We start from the raw sequence: 19867 nt of genomic DNA on the forward strand, positions 1-19867 counted from the left end.
TTTATTAATCATAATAAAAATCACATCTAACATAAAAGTCTGTTTACATAATTTGTGTGTGTGTGTGTGTGTATACTGTATATGCACACACACACACATTTATACTTATATATATATGTGTGTGTATATGTTACGTATATATACACAGACACACAAATATATATTATATAAAATATCTAATATATAAAAATAAAAAAAAAAGATCTTAATGGGGGGGGTTCCCTTCCCAGTCTCTTTTCATAAACAAATCAAGGAATCTTCTTAAAGTCAAGGGCTTTGAGGACCACTGGAGAGGGAAAGAGGATCAGACAAGAAAACCCTCACTTCCTGTTTGCTCAAACCCTTCAGAGACATAGCAGTGGCATTTGTGGTCTGGTCAAGTCTAAAATCCCATCACTTAACTGAAAGGAGAATGTTTATTCCTCTGTGTGAACTTTTCTATACTCTTTGAGTATGTCACTTACTTTAACACTGTGTCCTAACTCCTAACCAGCCGAGACGGCAATACATGACGATTCTATTTTAGAAATAGTTTCTATTTCTGTGACGTCGCAGCTGAACAACAACAACAACAACATGCAAAACATGCTAATGATAATATCAGGTATGTCCTTTACTTAATGTTAAAAGTGTCTAATGTAAGTTTGAATAGCAGTTTGAGTGATCTTTTTTAGCCATACTTAAGTGATAATTCACCTCAGAAACTTGAAACTGTTCAAACTGTGAACTCAATGTGAACAAACAATGTGTGTATGACAAAGATTGTTTTAATAATGTTAAAATGGTGTAATATTTAAGAATTTGATCATGTACTTATCCAGTGCAGACAGTGCATTTGCAATAAAGGAACCGCCCACATGCTCTTCCGAATGGCTGTGATTTTTGTTTGCGATTTTGTCGTGTCTTGTAGTCGTGTCGTATTTGGTGTGGGCAGACAAATGGCTTCTCTCTGGAATCTTATCCCATTGTGTCTGGTTAGGACATGGTCTAAAGCCTTATTCATATGTTGCACAGATGTACTAAGTAGGCTACTTTTATTTATTTTTTTATTCAGTGTGCTCGCAATGTGCTCGCATCCAGACCAGAGCCTAAGAGACAAACACTCCAATTTTGATAAAAGCATTTCTCAAGCCATTCTGAATCACAGTCGTCCTCTTAATAACTGAAACTCAAACATAGTTTGGAAAGCGAACCTATCAATCCAATACAATACCAGCACTCTCACACTGCATTATGGCCATCCCTGGATTCAGGATCTTACGGACTAGCACTAAGAATGTGGAGTTTACTGAATAGACACACATATTAATCAGGAGTCCAGCAGGATTTCTGAGATTTTTAGCCAGTGTGACCTTTCTTGAGGTTCTGCCAGCACCACTGGGAGAACATCAAGCAGGATTATTATGCATGAAGACACTCCAGCTCGCTGTGAGTTTCACAGCAACTCTGTATGCCTTTTTCCTACCATATTAGGGTCTGTGTAGCAACAAAACTGATTCATGTTTTATGTCATCAAAAAATGCACTTGAACAAGGATATTAATGCTGAAACCAATTACCTATAGCTCTGAAGATCTGGCGTGTCAAGCCTGAAGCTAACTAAGGCTATCATCAATCGCAGACTGTCCCAAGAGCATTTCCTTTTTTTTTTACAGGAAGAACACTTCTTGGTCACAAGGCGCTGATTCAGAATTTTCGTAAAGGGATTAAAGTCTTCTCTCTTTTTTTGTCCATACAGTGAAAGTCAATAGGGTGCAGTTTTGGACCCCATTGACGTTCATTGCATGGACAATAAAGGTTGAAACATTCTTCAAAACATCTTCAAAAGAAAGCCATACAGGTTTGGAATGACATGGGGGTGAATAGAAATGATGATAAAAAAAAGTTTCATGTTTGGGTGAACAATCCCATTAAAGAACTGCTTTAGTTTTTTATTTAACTATTATGATAAAAACAAAACTAAAACTAAAAACAACCCAGACAAATAGAAATGGACAACTTGACACCTACACAGGAGAACTGCATGGAATTTCAGTTTACAACATATTCACGGTTACCGTGCACCTGTTCGTCAGCACTTGTGTGGGCCTGAGGGAGTTTTCACAGTGTTTGTGGCCTTTGGTACAAATACATTATCGGTGGCAAGCTAATCACAGACACTCAAGGAGTCATTGTGGCTTTAAAGGAGAACTCCGGTCAATTTTAACATTGAGCTCATTTTTGTGTAAATTTGGAGTGCTGTCAATACAGAGAACAACGACAAAAATCGGTGTTGCCTACACCGTGTTATCCTCTTTTTAAAATTTGCACCCTGTTGACTTCAATGGGGCAAGTTTTAAACCTGCTTTTAGCCTCTTAACATCCTTGATGTGTCATTACAAGTGCCCAGCCACGTGAGTGATTCCTTCAGAGTGAACACGGGTGAATCTGACTGAAGTAGATGTGAAAGATATGAATAAAAATGATGTTATTTCAGCCAGCGCACATACATGTATTTACATCCTGTTTGCGGTTGAAGTCCACAGTAATCGATTGTCGAGTTCGGGCGCATGATCGTACGTACTAAACCTATGCGCGTGAACTCGACAATTGATTACTGTGGGCTTCGACCGAAAACAGGATGTAAATACAGGTATGAGCGCTGGCTGAATTAACATCATTTTTATTAATATCTTTCACATCTACTGCAGTCAGATTCACCCGTGTTCACTCACATGGCTGTGCACTTGTAATGACACATCAAGGATGTTAAGAGGCTAAAAGCAGGTTTAAAACTTGCCCCATTGAAGTCAACAGGGTGCAAATTTTAAAAAGAGGATAACACGGTGTAGGCAACACCAATTTTTGTCGTTGTTCTCTGTACTGACAGCACTCCAAATTTACAAAAAAATGGCTACGGTGACAGTCACCGGCTCAGAGAGCAGTGTGTGTGGGACATTAGGTTTGTACCGTGTGTTTGTGGCAGACCACACAGCTGTCTTCGAGACAGGATGGTGTAAGCTGATTAACATAGAGAGCAGACTGGCAAGGTGTAAGCGATCCATCACAACACACAGCTCTTTGAACTAGACAAGAGGATCAAACCATACACACCTGTGACAAACTATAAATCTCACATAGCTAGTGGTGATCTTGGAAAGTAAGTTAAAAACAACACATATTCTAAATGATAGTTAGTTAGCAGCTCCATGATCCAATCCACCAGCATGGCCGTCGTCAACACCCACACCGGGTGGTGGAGAGAGACTGAAACTCTTAAGGTGACCTCACTCTAATGGAGACTAGGGGTCAACTGAGATTTATTTTCAATGGATGGCAGAGTGGCGATGGCCAATAAAATAAATATACAAATGATGAACCCCCTCACATACCTACCACCCAGTGCTGGGTCAATGTAACCCAATGTTGGGTGGGTAGTCTGTGCCAAACTGGTTATAACTGGATACATTTGTCAAGTCATTTTGTGTTCTGTTCTGAGAAAACACTTCCTGAGGGGAAACTTCCTGAATGACATTTAGTTTTGTACTATTACAGTTGTATTCCTATCAAAGTATTACAAATAAGAAAACGTCTATAGTCTCACTTTTAACCTTTTTGTTTACATGTACGTCGCCTTCTACAAACGCAGCATACTCCGGATTTGCACTGTGAACTGCAAAGTGAACGACGTGGATGTGATATAAGATAAGTCATTTAATGAACTGGAACGGCCTAATACCAGTTTTCTTCCCACAGATTCCCATTGGCTGCTCCTGTCACGTCCTAAAACATATACATTTTATGTATAAACCCAACAAGCCAGGTCATGTGGTCTTATATTACACAGTTCTGGGTTGCCAAATAACCCAGAAATGGTTGTTTTTAACTAATATTGGCTGATAATGCAATATTAATGGTCACTATCTGCCCGCCACTAATTTTGTCTCCATTCCTCCACATCAGTTGATAAATTATAAAAAGCAAACAGTTTTTCACAGCACATTCAGATGCACTACCGTCTAATGTTTATGTGTTGGGCGAGCACATTAATTCTGACCTTAAAAACTTTCAGGTACCCTGCGTCACAGTTTGTGAGTCCCGTGCGTGTGAATGCGCCTTAAGGGAGAGAGTGAGTCACCCAGTCCAGATGCTCCGTCTCTCCTGTACTGACTCAATAATAACAGTCTTCTCTCTCTCTGCGTAATGATACACTCCAGAAATACACAGCGTACTATAATACACAGGCTACACAGCCTACCTAGGAATTACACAGTATGCAAGGCCAAATACAACTCAACAACACATTTAGGAAATACACAGACTCGGAGCCATGATGCATGCTGTGGATGTTGTTCAATGACACATTGCCATGGCAACCCTATAATGACAATGTCAGTTTAAACACATGGTCATGCTGGGTCGTACTCATCGCGCCAAGATTATTGTACCCAGCGCATACTACATGAACGGCACGTTTATATTGTGAAACATCTAGACATTGCTCAACATTCCAGCATTGTGTAACAACTCACCGCACACTCTCAGGTGTGTTTACTCCCCTTTGATGAGTATGAAAGGAAGCCAAAAATAACAGGTGACTTAGTCAAGTACTTTATCTTTAGCAAACAAGAACTTTAACTCACCTGAAAATTATTTTTCTCAGAATCAGAAACAACTGTCTGCATATTTTACATTTTTACTGAGACATTTACTATATATAGCTGTACATAAATTCTCTCTCAATAAGCCTTTGTGACTATTCAGTATATCTCACTATTTATGTATTTGCTCAAAAATTTCTTCATTTTTACCTAAATACATACACTACAATTCAAAAGTTGGGGGTAAGATTTTTAAAGAATTTTTCATTTAGCTAGGATACATTAAATAGATAAAAACTGACAGTAAAGACATTTACAAACTTAATAATGAACTTTCTATTGATCCTGGGAAAGAATCCTGGAAAAATGTATCACGGTTTCCACAAAAATATCAAGCAGCGCAACTGTTTTCAACGTTGACAGTAATAAGAAATGTTTCATATTAGAGTGATATCAGAAGGATCATGTGACACTGAAGACCTGAGTAATGATTCTGAAAATTCAGCTTTGCCAAAAATAAATTACATTTTAAAATATATTCAAATAGAAAAAAGTTATTTTAAATTTTAAAAAAACCCAATCCAGACTTCTGTTTGTCTCATCTTCACAATATCACCATAACCACCCCCACAATCATTAGGGACGCTGAAAATTCATTTCTCTACTCAGTCAGAAAACTTATTGTGGGTGTGGGTAGGAAGGTTGCTGCACAGACGGATGGGTGGGAGCTCTGGACGAGGTAATGAGAGAAAGAAAAGTTAAATGAGGATTTAATGACTAAACCATTCTGAAAAATCTCTCTTGGCTGCAATATAAACAGTACTGCGTGGTAAGTAACCGCACGACACAGCAAAGTTTTATGCACGAGTTACATATTACCTCTCCCATGCAATATTGTTTCACAAATCAAAATAATATCTCACTTTGAGATATGAAGGAATATCTTCTTCGACTATGTACATCAGTGTGTTGACGGCACTTTGTTTCCAAACACATGAGGGTTAATCTGCATTTGGTTAACTGTAGTGCTAGGCTCTCACAGTGCTGTCATACTTCATAGGCATCACCGTCCCCACTGAACAGCGCAGTAGTTTTAGCAGCTTCCTGTTTATCCAAGAGATAGGACTGACACAACTATGCTGGAGTTTCCTGCAGTCACACAGCCAGAGGATGAGCTGTGGGCTGTCTTCTGAAACAGAGCAAACTGAGTTACAATTCCTAAAAACTCAAACAGACCACTAAAAACCTTTTTTGACGAGTCAGAAAAGTACAATGGTCGCAAATGTGACAAAAAATAAATAAAAATGTGCGACAGTAATTCAAAATGCAGTCTCAATTGGGGTACATTCAGGAAAACTTGTGCTCAGATGCAATTTTATCATCTTTCTTGTTAGAGTGCCGAACAATATTTCATGCATGCAATAACAAACAGCACAGCCTGTGATGTTCGATTAGCCAGAAAATTAATCTGGTTCAATAAGTGACAAAGATTCATGAAACATGAATAGTCTCATCTGTGAGTTAGCAGTTTGAATCAGATTTACAGAGTGAATTATTCAGAGCCATTATTGAGTTCTCTACTGACTCTCTCACTGAGCTTCAAAGTCATTTATATGACAGAATGATGTTTACAACATAGGCTAGGCTCAATTGTAAAAATGCGCCTCTACATTTTTGCAAAAAACTCCAAAAACGTACCAATATCGCTGTATATGTATTATACATGTACATTTTTAGTTGAAATTAACAGATCATCAATTAATAAATCCTTATTTTCTCACAAGACAACAATGAAAACACAAGTCACATTAAAAGAGCTGAAAGCAAGTTAAAATGGGATTTTATTTTATCCCACGTTTGCTTTTGTTAGCACAGCTGGTTAGGTTTAGTGTAGGGTTTTGTGTAGGTGGTAAGCTATTTTCAAATGCAATAGAGAATTAACCTTTTAGCGCGAACTTGCTGAACATTTTATTTCCGAACAGCTGCGATATGTATAACAACCAACGTAATAAAACATTGCTAGATTCACGTTCATCACCAGTCACTGGACATTTCACTTTGAAAGTATCGAGAAACATGCAAGAAGCAATCATTTTGCAGAAATGTTTAAACGGGCACATTTTTCACAATGAGCCACAGTTGGGTATTTATAAGGCACAAATACAATCAGCAACAACATTAAACCAGAAAAAATACAACTAGAACCACTAGTTTATATAAATTGCCATAGTCTATATCATCACAGCACATATAGTAGTTATTTTTGTTAGAAGCTAAACTAATAAGCTATAAACTCAGTGAACTTAAGCATTTCTGAACAACCATCTTTGAGTGATTCTCAATAACTATAAAAAGTCTTTAAATAACTTAAATGTTGTAATTTTTCGTCTGGATCCCTGCGGGTATATTGCTTGGAACATTCACTGGACCGGGTCGACGCTCTGAGCAGGGGTGGGTTGGGGGAAAAGTGTTGTGTAAAAATGAACACCACCCACTGTGGAGGCACACATGCAATCAAACAAATTAACCATTGATAATGACATGCCACACAAACTACAGTAGGAGGTCTTGTGTGCATATGCTGCGTCTAAACAAGGACAGTTTGCATTATTAGTCTCTGAGAAGGTATAACACAGAATGAGACATTTAGATCATTAAAGTGTCAAACTAATCACTGCCATTTGAGCTGGTTAGGAGCAATAACAATGGAAAAAGTTTGTGTTCTGCAAGAAGAGCATTCAAACTTCAGGCAGCCGCAACATTGCCAGTGAATAACACGCATGATATGCAGGTGCAGAAGACTGGACGAATCATCTGTAGCCTCCCACACAGATCCAGACACTCATTTCAAGACGCGCTTGGCTTCCTCTGCAACTAGTGACTGTCTGACCGACAGGAAGAAAAACTAATGCACTATCTGCTTTCCCGAGGAGGAAGAGAAAGCATCGTAGAAGATAAAAGGCTAAATAGATCCTGGCAGGCAGCTAACCTACATCCATTTTTGAGAAACAGAATCCCACAAATGTTGTGCTCCCAAATCACTATGCTTCTGGATTCTACCTGGTCTTGAAGAGTAAATCAGGTAACACAGATTTCATTTCAAGCCAGAAGCGTGATAGTAACTGTAGAGGGGTTTTTCAGGAGCCAGTAAACAGTCAACTGGTCCTTCCTCAAGGCGTGTCTATTTTCAGAATGGTCAGCCAGGACAGACAGTCTTTCCTCTGGGGGGGGGAGGACGTGCACGTCTTTGTGAGGAAACGGAATGAAAAAGAAAATAAGCGGGAGAGAGTTTATAGAGAGAAAGTGAAGGGAAAAACTGCATGTGCATTGCTTTCTGACTTAGTAAAGACAGAATTCTGTTGGAGTGAATATAAATAAGTTACTTAATAAAGACTTGGATTTACAGTACACATCTCACACACAGTTTGAATGAGCTTATATGGTGCAACTTCCTCAAAATAGACCGTATAAGCAAATATCCAACAAGAAAAAATTATTACAAAGAAAATAAACCACTAAATATCACATTCAAGTTGATTTACAGACTTTAAGGACTGTATTCCTCATTAAAATAAACAAAGTAACAAAATAACTACGACAGTAGGCCTATGACATGCAACACACTTTTGCTTTATCACTTTCATGGCTGTTCTTGATCAAATCATTAGCTAAATTAGGCCTCTTCATGTTGGTCCAGGTCTGCACAAAGGACAGATTGTGCGGCCCGTGGTGCTGCCCACAAGGCTTTGAGTTTTCCAAAAAAGAAGCGTTCCCACACTCTTCACAGAAAGTACGGCTGCTGGTATAGCAACACAGCCTAACGGTTATAGAGAGTCACAAGATCAGCAAATCTCACGTGCAAGTTCATAAATAGCACAGCACACAAAGAACTGGAAGTCAAGACACAGCCACGTCAAAGGAACGAAGACATTTTGCCTATTCCCTTTTCCATGTCATGTGGAGCGGATACTAGAATGCCTGTATGAAGTTTTAGGATGTGCAAAGGCAATAGCTCTTTATACCGGAGTCCATTGAGGGACCTAAACAAACTTCCAAGTGGGGCACTGATGACTTAAAATTATGGTTGTCTAGATATTAGGATTTTGTCCAAACACCGATACTTATTTTCATGCTATGAATGATGACTGATAAATGTCGAATTTGTCCTAAATTTAAATAAATGACTATGATGAATCATTTTATATGCTACAATTGATTTTAGGCATCATTATAATGTACAGTATGAGAAATTGATATTCATTTTGAGATTGCACTTAATTGTTATTAAATTATCAGTATTTTTAAACATCAACTCATGTAAGGTAATCTAAATTTTAAAATAGGGGAAATAAGCATGCGCAATTAAATATTTTATTATATATTTTACCTCCAAAATATTGTGCTTTCTTACTCTAAATTAAAAAAAAATAATAAAATTAAAATTAAATGCAGCAGATGTACCAGAGGACATACTGTAGACTACATAAATATTTTAATATCTTCATGAACATTGAGGGGTCTTGAAGGCAGGAAGGTTGAGAATCTAAAATGGTCTCAGTGGGCTCGAAAATCATTCACTGAACTGACAGCACACATCATGGTGCACATCTTTTCCACAACAAACTAAATGTGTCAGTTTGCATTGCACAAAGTTGTTTACAAGCATCAATAAACCTAGTAATCCAGAAAAGTGAAACATATACTCCAAAGTAACATAAACAGGTTATTAGAGTCAGCATTCCCTAGCATGTACAAGGGGAAAAGAATCAAGAGGGATTAGGTTGTGCAGGATTAGCTTCATGGGATATTCTCTAAAGCAACTGAGTGGCTATGAGCAAGGACGTGCAGAGTGAAAAAACGGCTTCAAAGCAATAACACAAAGTGCCTGACGGCGTCTTTCCGCTATGTAATTCCTGACTATTTATATCCGAGGTTACATCTTTTACACACATATGCCAAACAAAGGTTTCTTTGTCATCTGGACTGAGGGCTCACTCCTAGTCCTCCGTACCATGTTATGAGAAAGACTATCACACTGCCCTGCACATCCATTTGCAAAATTACAACAAAAAAACACAAATAATCACATTTTACACCGCGTATGCACTCAGTTTTGCCAGGTAGCTCATTGCCATTGACTCGTTCTGCGTTGGCATTATACTTTACTCCCAATTGTATATTTCCACTTGAGATTTTTAAGTACACGTGACGCTTAAATAAGCATACAGGTCCGTATATCACATAAACGTCGTTAAAATAAATTAATGAAAGAGTAAACTACATACATGTCTGTCAGGGTTGGTATCATCGATGTGTAAATCCAAATCTTTCAATCCGCGCGCTGATACTTTCAACGTAATGGATATGGCGCGAGCAAGTTTCTCGCGCAAGACGTAACGTTACAAAATATATATCCTCGATTTATGCACTGTGTATCCTCAATTCACTGCATACACACGGCGAGCCGTGTCACTTTCTCCCTCTGAAGGAAAGGCTGTAGGCTGGGTCCTGTCGTTATCTCGTAAGGGGTGTGGACAAAACACATGCAAATGAAAAGACGTCCATCCCCGGCGTGCCCACTTCACACCCCGGCCAGCGTGGAGGGAGTATCGAGGTACCTTATTTCATTGGGGGGAATAAGAGGGTGGTGAAGCTGGAAAAAAATATCATGCTGGGGAATGTTAAAAATTTGTACAGTCAGGGCAAACTGTACACACGCACTTGACAAATAAATACACTTAATGCTGCACAAGCCCCGTTCCAAATGGAGAGGGGGGGAAGGGACAAGGGGAGGGACAAAGATTTGAGCTTTTCCTGGCCTCTTTCAGTGAAACCCAAAGATTTGAATTACACCCCTCACCCTCCCAGCAACATCATCACAATGGGTAAAACTGACATCAGGGTCTTAATCTCTATTGTTCCCTCTCAGTGTTTATGTATAGACCAATATTGAGTATTAAACAGTTGTTTAATTATTGATATGCTCCTAAAATATAAGCTAAAAAAAACACACTCATCATGCTTTATGCAGTGTATTGAACCGCCATGTCATAAAGTGGTGATTCCCAAACTAAGATACTTTTTAATTTTGTTAAATCAATAAAACATAATACAATAAAACAAAGCAAATTCGAGTGTCTTTGTTTGATAGATAGATTTTGTAATGGATATTAAACAATATTATTGATAATGCTAAATAATATTCATTTTAATATAAATGAAAAGGAACAGGTTTTTTGTTTGGTTTATTGCTAGCTGTGAGGGTACATAAGACTAAAATGTTCGGAAATATTGTTATAAAGTATTTGTGAATTTAAAATGTAGGCTATATAATTTACTATCACAAAATAAACATATATTTTATCCAACATGTAAACATATAAATAGGCAATAGTGGATAAGCTCCTGATGAGGAGTGCAGCTACAGGTTCAATTATAGGCTAAAGTGGCTGCATGGCAATTATAACATGGGCTATATATAGAAACGTTGTGAGTGTGAGAAACAGAGATGATTCTAGGAAGGACATTTTCCTGAATGTTTAAGGGCAAAGTTTAAACCACTACCATGTTAATATTATGCAAACCTTTTTTACTGTGTCACTAGAATTGTCTACCTCAATAAAATGATAGCTAATGCTCCTCTGTTCAACAGTCGGCACCACCATGCACGGGTGATTGTCGAGCCGTTGCGGCTGCTAATGTGTTCTTAGTGGTGTTTACAGGCCAAAATCAAAAGATCCCACCTCAAAAAATTCAAGACATTATTGAGTCTTTAAATGCAACAAACATAAAAGTAATAGTTTAAAATGGGAGATTTGAACTGTAAGTGCATGTGTGTCATGTTGTACCTTAAAGGGTTAGTTCACCCAAAAATGAAAATTATTCCATATTTTACTCATCCTCAAGCCATCCTAGGTGTATATGACTTTCTTCTTCGCTTCAGAAGGCCTTTATTAACCCCTGGAGCCGTATGGATTACTTTTATGTTGGATGGATGCGCTTTTTTCTGTGGTACCATTCACTCCCATTATAAAGCTTGGAAGAGCCAAGATATATATTTTTTGTAACTCTGATTGTGTTTGGCTGAAAGAAGAAAGTCAAGTCATATACACTAGGATGGCTTGAGGGTGAGTAAATTATGGGATAATTTTTCATTTTTGGGTGAACTAACCCTTTGAGACCCCCTACCAAAGAAGATGTGAATGGTCTCATAGGTCATGGCCAGTTGTTGCTGCGGCAACATTGCCGGTGATACCGAAGGTGATGTCAGCATCTGTTTGAAGAGAGGCCACCTGCCAGCAAAAGATAGGCTTGGGACTGAAGAGAGGGATCAATGGTGGCTACCCATTTACCCCTCCCTATATGCCCCCTATTCAAACCCATCCGGCCATTATCTATACAAATTCTGAATTCACTACCCTAAATCAATGTAGTACGCCCCTCTCTCCTCTCCAAATCACTCCAATGTGGGTTAGCCTTTGCAAGAGCACTACAAAGTATTCACTGCCCAGGGCTAAAGCATGGCACCTAAATTATGTAATTAGGCTGCAGAATGTAGAACGAAATCCAGGCCATGTGCAAGATGTGCAAGACCGTCATCCTCCAGACTTTAACCATATAATAACCCCTGAATAAAATTGAGGTGTTTTTTGACCTCCATATTCTCATCACACTATATGAGCAATAAAAGCCTGTTGTATTAAATATGATAGACAACAAAAACACACATGCAAACATTTTTTAGACTTTGCCTAAAGCAGGGGTATCCAATCCTCCTCTTTGAGGGCCAATATCCTGCGAAATTTAGCTCCAACCAGCTCCAACAGACTTGCCTGAAAGTTTATAGTCGCTGTACCCAAAAATCGAATATTTCCTTACTATATGGTATGTGAAAAACAGTATGCCAACAGAGAGTAGTATGTCCAAATGCATATTCGAAAAACAGTAGTGTAAAAATCTCCTGATGACCTGCTACTTCTGGTGAGATTGTGCATTCGATGGACACTTTACTATCCCATGAGGCCACGGGAGAGGATTTGTGAATGTAAGTGAAGCGACGCAACTGACGCTGGGATGTCATCTCATGTGACAGTAACAACATGGCAGATGTAGTACATCCGAATTTCATTCATGCTACAACCCACATTCATTCTATATAGAATGTGCTTTTTAAATGGTCACAAAGTAAGTTCAAATTCAAATGTAGTACCTTCTCAGACAGAATGCGATTTTGGACACAGCGAGCAAGTCTAAAGGCCTTGAATAGCTGGTTCAGGTGTGTTTAATTAGGGTTGGAGCTAATCTCTTCAGGACAGTGGCCCTCCAGGAGCAGATTAGGACACCTGTGGTCTAAAGGTTCAATAAACTGTTTATTTATAATAATAATAAATAAATAAAAATCTGACTTTTATTTCATATTTCAGGGATCACAGGGTTAATACCGCTACTAGACGGGTGTGAATTAATAAATATCTTATGTTTTGGTTCAACTTTTTATGGTTTTACACATTTTCCTTTTTCTACTCGTGTTCTAGGGTCAGAGGAGCCAGAGTTGCTGCTGTCTGGCTGTCAATCACACAAAGCCCCCTCCGTCCCCATCTTCATGCTCATTAACCCCTGAACCCCAGTGCGTGCAACCTGCCTCTCAGACTCCCTGTGGGAATATCCACAGTTTAAGAAGGGGGCAATGTTTGATCATCACTTTCTTTACTTCCTTTCTCTCTTTCTTGTCCTCGTTTGGTTTTTTATTGGCTAGTGAGTTAAATTTTTTAGACGTCTCACTACACATAAAAACTCATACAGGTTTGGAACATGCCAACTTTTGGCACATCCTTGGTTGATCTGATATTTACAGTATATTTTCAGTTATACAGTATATTTATAAACATGTCAAGTCGCTCTTTCCATTTCTCTCTCTGCATCCCCTGTCCTTCATTTCTCATGTATTTCCAGTAGCACCTCAATGCAGTACAAAAGATCCGGGGGGAGGAGTCGGATCTCATATAAGGGGTGGAGATTGGTAGGTTTAGGGGTGGGTCTAGGGATCAGGGGGTGGAGTTGGGTAGGTTTAGGTATGTAAGGTGGGAGGAGTTGGATCTGGATCCGACTCCTCCCCCCGGATCTTTTGTACTGCATTGAGGACCATCTCTGTATTTTGGCCTAGGGCTGGCATGTATGACTGGGAGGGTATGTTTGTGAGTGGGTTTTTTGGGGGCAAGGGCTGAAAGCAATGCTCATAGAATTCATTTCTAGCACAGCAGCAAACCAAAGGCTTCTAAAAGGGCATAAAAAGCAATTAAACAGATGAAAGGCATGTATAAATGTAAAGAACAAGGGTGAAGTACAGCAAAGAGCAAAAATGCCTGATAAAGTGTTTATTAATCTATTTACTGCTTAGCTCAGACATTGACATCACAGCTCTGGAAGCCACTCCTTTCTTTCCAAACCAAGCTTTCTCAGTCCACATTTCCATTGTTCAGAAGTGAAATGCAGGTCATTTTTTTAACAGTTTTAACAGTCTGAGTCTTACAAAGGTCAGAGAGTTTTTTTGTTTAGCCATCTCAGGAAGCTTTTTAGCATTTGTCAGCTACCCTTATAGAGAGCCCACCCACTCACCAACCATAACATGCTGACCCACACAAAAGAAAGAGAAATGCGTACTAACCCACACACACTACATACCACCTGTTCACTCCATCTGCTACTCTGGCATTTCATAACATGCACGCTACATATCACACATAACAAGCACGCCAACATATCGGACTTAACGCTAACAAGTCCATAAAATACACATAGGTTTGATTGCTGAAGGAAATTTCAGATTGGAACGTGTGATAAAATCATACCCGGAGGCATGAGGGGGTCTAATTGGGTCAGGATCTCCAAAGATTTCATTTTGGGGCGAGAGTACTGTACACTCAGTACACTCTGTAATGGGATTGGGATTGGTGTTGTTGTTTTAGTTTATTCTCTTGAGCCTAGTTAGCTATTCATCTTTGAAAATAGTGGTACTTTAGTCAAGGCAAAACCTTTATGTGCCACTGTAGTGCAGTTAGTCGTTAAAACTAGACAATTCTAATTAAGCACTTAGGACATAAGTAGTAGACTTACTTATTCATGTTCCATGAAAATATAGGCTACTGTAAATATCAGATCAAGAGTGTTGGTAACTAGACAGTTGATGGCACCAATTAATTTAAAGGGATAGTTCACTTTGAAATTAAATTTTGGTATGTTTTAGCTTACCTCAAGGGCATCCAAGATGTAGGTGTCTTTTTTTCCGCAGTAGTTTCAATTTTGATATTTTTAGGTCAAACCGTTCTTGTCTGTCAGTCCTATAATGCAGGTCTGTGGTCACTGTCTCAAAGAGCATGCACAGAGTCCAGATTAAAACAATTCCCCATCGTCCAAATTAAACAATTCCCCATCGTCCAAATTAAACAATTCCCCATCGTAAGTACTCATTGATGGCCTAAGACACGAAACGAGCGGTTTGTGTGAGAAAACGAACAGTATTTATATCGTTTTTTAACTCTTGTACACAGTCACACAGCAGGATGTGTGTGCGCCCTCAGATCACTTGGACGTGGCTGTGTACAAGAGTTAAAAAACGATATAAATACTGTTCGTTTTCTCACACAAACCGCTCGTTTCGTGTCTTAGGCCATCAATGAGTACTTACGATGGGGAATTGTTTAATTTGGACGATGGGGAATTGTTTTAATTTGGACTCTGTGCATGCTCTTTGAGACAGTGACCACAGACCTGCATTAAATGACTGACAGACAAGAACGGTTTGACCTAAAAATATCAAAATTGAAACTACTACGGAAAAAAAGACACCTACATCTTGGATGCCCTTGAGGTAAGCTAAAACAAACCAAAATTTAACTTCAAAGTGAACTATCCCTTTAAGTAGTATTATTTTTTCCTACAATGGAAGTCAATGGGTGCCATCAACTGTCTGGTTACCAACATTCTTTAAAATATGTGACCCTGGACCACAAAACCAGTCACATGGGTACATTTTTTTAAAATTGAGATTTATACATCATTTGAAAGCTGGATAATAGGACAATATTTGGCTGAGATACAACTAGGCCTATTTGAAAATCTGGAATCTGAGATTTGGAACAACTTGAGGTTGAGTAAGTAATGACAAAATTTTCATTTTTGGGTGAACCATCCCTTTAATTATTCCAATCATTTAATAAAATTCTATGATGTAACTCCTTTAATAACTAATAAAAGAAAGAGCAGTTGTAACAGTCAATCACTTTACACTGTGCCAATGTTATGGGCAGTTTATTTCAGGATGTACTCTATAAATGTCTCTCCAAATGATCAACCCCCACCACTCTTGAGACCTTCAGGCAGGACACAAGACCCAGGGGGTGAATCTTTGACCCTTCGGCCCAGTTAATCTGTCTTTTCTAGCCTAAATTCCTCTTAGATTAAAGCAGGGTGGGACCCTGCCGACTGGGTCATAATAATATGCTGATTGGTCCCTTCCCCTGGGCATGCTGCTCAGCAGGCGGATAGGAAGTGTGAGTGATGGCATCTCGTGTGAGGATGTAAACTCACTATTTTGCTTTCCAATCTCTAAGTGAGTTACATGCTCTCCTGATAGATGTATAAATTCACATTTTTGTAACCCCCTTAGCCACAGTTCGGTTTTGACAAGCAAATTTGAGTTGGACACAGATAGTGTCCGGTGGTGGGCGCGTGGAGTGCAGCCAATATCCCAAATGCGAGCTTATGGAGCGAGGTCCAGATCCAGGCCCGGTAATTAAACTCCAACAAAAGGTTTCTCATTCAGGGCTCATTTTAATGCTCCTATTGAGAGCTATGAAAGTCTGCTGAGTGTCTATTATCCTGAGAAAAGTGATTGTAATGAAAAAGAGAGGGAGAGGGGGGAAGATAGGGAGAAGTGAAGGCAGAAGTGAAAGAGAAAGTGATGAGTGAAAGCAAAGCCCGCATTGGGGATGCAAGAACATGGCTGGCAATGAGCTCATACACATTGTTTCTTTTTGCGTAAGCTGACCCACTTGGTTAGATTCATTCTGAAGTGTAAGAAAGAGAAAAAGAAAACGAGAAAGGGAGAGAATGAAGCACAAGAGTGATCCTCAGTATATTCAGTTTAAAAATTTGGTAGTTCTGAGATAAGCTCTCTAGAATCATTTGTTTGCAGATGCCACTTTGATATTTTGCAATTCAGTGCAGTTAATTTTAGACATTTTTAACTGTGATTTGCCCATAAATGTCCAAATTCCTTTTGGGGCTGCTGTATATGTTATATGTTATGCTTGTAAATTGATTTTCCTAAAATCTATATATATATATATATGTTATCTTTACACACATACATACACACACACACACAGTTCTGTCATGAAACTCTAGATGGCGCAGGATGATAGTTCCTTAAAGGAACACGCCACCGTTTATTGAAATAGGGGTTATTCACCGTCTCCCCTACATTTAGATAGGTGGGCAACCGATTTTTGTCTCAGAGCATGCATTGTCTTAGTCTGGCAGTGCCGCCGCTAGCTTAGCTTAGCATAATGAATTAGAATCCTTTTTTGCCGGATAGCATGTCGTGAGTAAAAGTGATAAAAAAAAATAATAATAAAAAACCTAATTACTTCTTGTGGCATGCGTATTCACAACTAGTACAAATAGCAATACAGATTAAGACTAGGCAATTTCCTAGGCAGATATTGACTTGGGACTATATTTGGGGGAAGCAGAGGCGAAGCATTGCTACTTGGGCGCAGAGATATCACGCAACACCTGAAATCAGCTATCTCTGCGCCCAAGATATCTGATATCTCTGCTGTATCAGTAGCCAATGAGCTCGCTGCTCAACTCTTGGTCAGGATTTGCTGTAGCAGTCGCAGCACGCTTTCAGAAACTCTCCACCTTCCCCAGCTCCACCTGTCTAAATCTGCTATGGGTAATTCATGTATGCTAAATTATACAGCTGCAGCAGAATACCTTACATGCTCACAGCAGCGTGTCGTGTATGTACTGGCAGTAGCAAGTCTCTGTACGTTGCAGCAGTAGCAATAACAACAGCAGCAGCAGCGTAGCAGATCTATTCTGCCAAGACCCATTGTCATATCCATTACAATGCCAAACACTCAGAGAGTTGTCATGATACACACACAGAAAATAATTACAAATATTAAATAAAATATAGGCTATAAAGCAAATTATAACAATTTAAATTAAACAATTAATATTTGCATGCAATTTACTTTGCATGAATTAATATTGCATGAGTTTTAATGCATTCCTTTTTTCCAGCTGCTTTATGGAAATAACATTTTCAAATATTTTTGAAATGCCACAAAACTTGGACCAGCTTTAACAAATGTGTTTTAGCTTTCATCTGCTCTGCTTTTTGACCATGGACATCTTTGACCAATGCCCTGCATCTGTGCGTCGGATTTTTAAAACGCTGTGTCAAGTTAAAATAAGTGATTTGAAAAAGTTTCAGTGTTGCATGTTGCATTTTTAAATACAAGAACGCAGTCTGTTTTCAAGACATTTATTTAATTCCTGCTGCCATCATGTGAAGAGATTTTTTCTTCTCCGCTTCGGTCTACTGCTCAGGAGTCGCATGACAAGTGTCCCATCAGACAGGCACTAAAAAAGCTCCAAATAGTGCATTTCTGCCCTGTCAACAACAGTAAACCAGGAAGGATACACAAAGAATGCATTTGTGTATATTTTATCTTTATTCTGAGACCACTTCCTAGTGCTGCAGTGTTTCCTGTTCACTCTGAACTGTAATGCCCTAAAAAGCCTGTTTGTCATTTCACTGGCTGCAGTGACAGCCATATATGGAAGGAAGCTGACGAAACAAATTATAGATGCAGCATCTCTCCACTTTGTTAAAGAGTGTACAGTCTAACAGCCAGCTTTACCTGGCTTTTATATCTGTTGAATTTAAACTGTTTTTTTTTTCTTCTTTGGTTACTAAATAACACTCCGACTATATCCTGCACCGACTTTCCCTTGCTGCAACCACCGCTACCAGTAAATATCTTTTTCTATCTGTCAATTATGTGGTAGATCATTTTCTTCCAGAGAGAGAGAGAGAGAGAGAGTGATGGTAAAAGAGAGAGGTTTCCCTGCAGGCAGGAGGCAATGAATGTTATCTTTCTCTTCCCACAATAGAATGTCTCACTCCCTTCCACAAAGCCTCCTTTGTGATCAGTTGTATTGGCAGGTGTTGTGTTGTTGTAGTTGTTTTCATTTACTAAAGGTGCTTTTTGTCCTATAATTGTTTCTTTTTCCACTTACATCACACATATAAACAGCTGAGCTTTTCTTGGACCCCACATGACATGCTAATTGCTTCGGCCTCTGACAGAGGTAGGGAGAATCGCATACTGGTTGAATATAAGTTGTTTCTAAACCAGATACTCTGTTTTTCACACAAGTAAAAGTGAAAACAGGACAGACTTTCCTATGCAACGACCACATGAGTGTGTATGTAAATGCTTTACAAGTTTATATAGTGTAGAGAAGAAGAACAGAGAGAGAAAAAACAGGAACATATGTCAAACATATGAGGCCCATCATGACTCCTTCCTACAACAGCAATAACACTTGAAACAAAACAGATCTCAGAATCCTGATTCAACACTGCCCTCCACTGGACAATATAGCCTAAGCAGTGCATGCAGTATCACGTGTTCAATGGGAAGCACTGCCTGGCACTATCATGACCCCCATAAACCCTGAACAAAGAGAGACTGGAAATATACTTACAAATAGCTAACAGATCACTCACACTGATTTTCATAATTAAATTAAGAATGAAAAAAATCAATAATTTTATTTGCACTAATGCAACACTCAAGGCACTGTATACTGCCTGCTACATCATGCTCAAAATATTTTTTAAGCTGAATTTTCAGCATCATTACTCTAGTCTTCAGTGTCACATGATTTCCTTCAGAAATCAGCATTTATCCTCCTGGGACCCAGGAATAGACTTTTGTCCACTGTAGTGGACATTATATTTTAGTGAATTTCTCTGACACCAAACATGTCACGTCACAATCTGGGTGTCCTGTAAAGAGCACATTCAAGACTTTTCAGAGATACCAAATGTTTGGAGGTTTCACCATGAAAACAACTTATCCTTGGTCTTTAAAAATGTCTGACATTAATTTAGTGATCAAATGTAGCACTCTTATGGAAATATGATAAGATATTGTATTTATAATTTAAATCGGACTACTTTTCAAATTTTATTTCATAACCCAACAT

The 19867-nt window shown here is 38.8% G+C and overlaps 1 protein-coding gene across 4 annotated transcripts in view; it reads right to left on the reverse strand.

The window, feature by feature from the left end:
• ripor1 (RHO family interacting cell polarization regulator 1) overlaps positions 1-19867 on the reverse strand; it is a 64193-nt gene that overhangs the window by 39122 nt on the left and 5204 nt on the right. The window contains exon 1 of one of the 4 annotated variants that reach the window (XM_079875115.1): positions 9865-10068. The exons of 2 other annotated variants lie outside the window; for them this stretch is intronic. The gene's annotated coding sequence lies outside the window, so the exon portion shown is untranslated. Of the gene's footprint in view, positions 1-9864; positions 10069-19867 lie in introns of those variants that run through there. One more of the 4 variants, XM_079875112.1, reaches the window with a different exon arrangement.

This window comes from Squalius cephalus (genome assembly GCF_949319135.1).
Source record: "Squalius cephalus genome assembly, chromosome: 6".
Lineage (NCBI taxonomy): Eukaryota > Metazoa > Chordata > Actinopteri > Cypriniformes > Leuciscidae > Squalius > Squalius cephalus.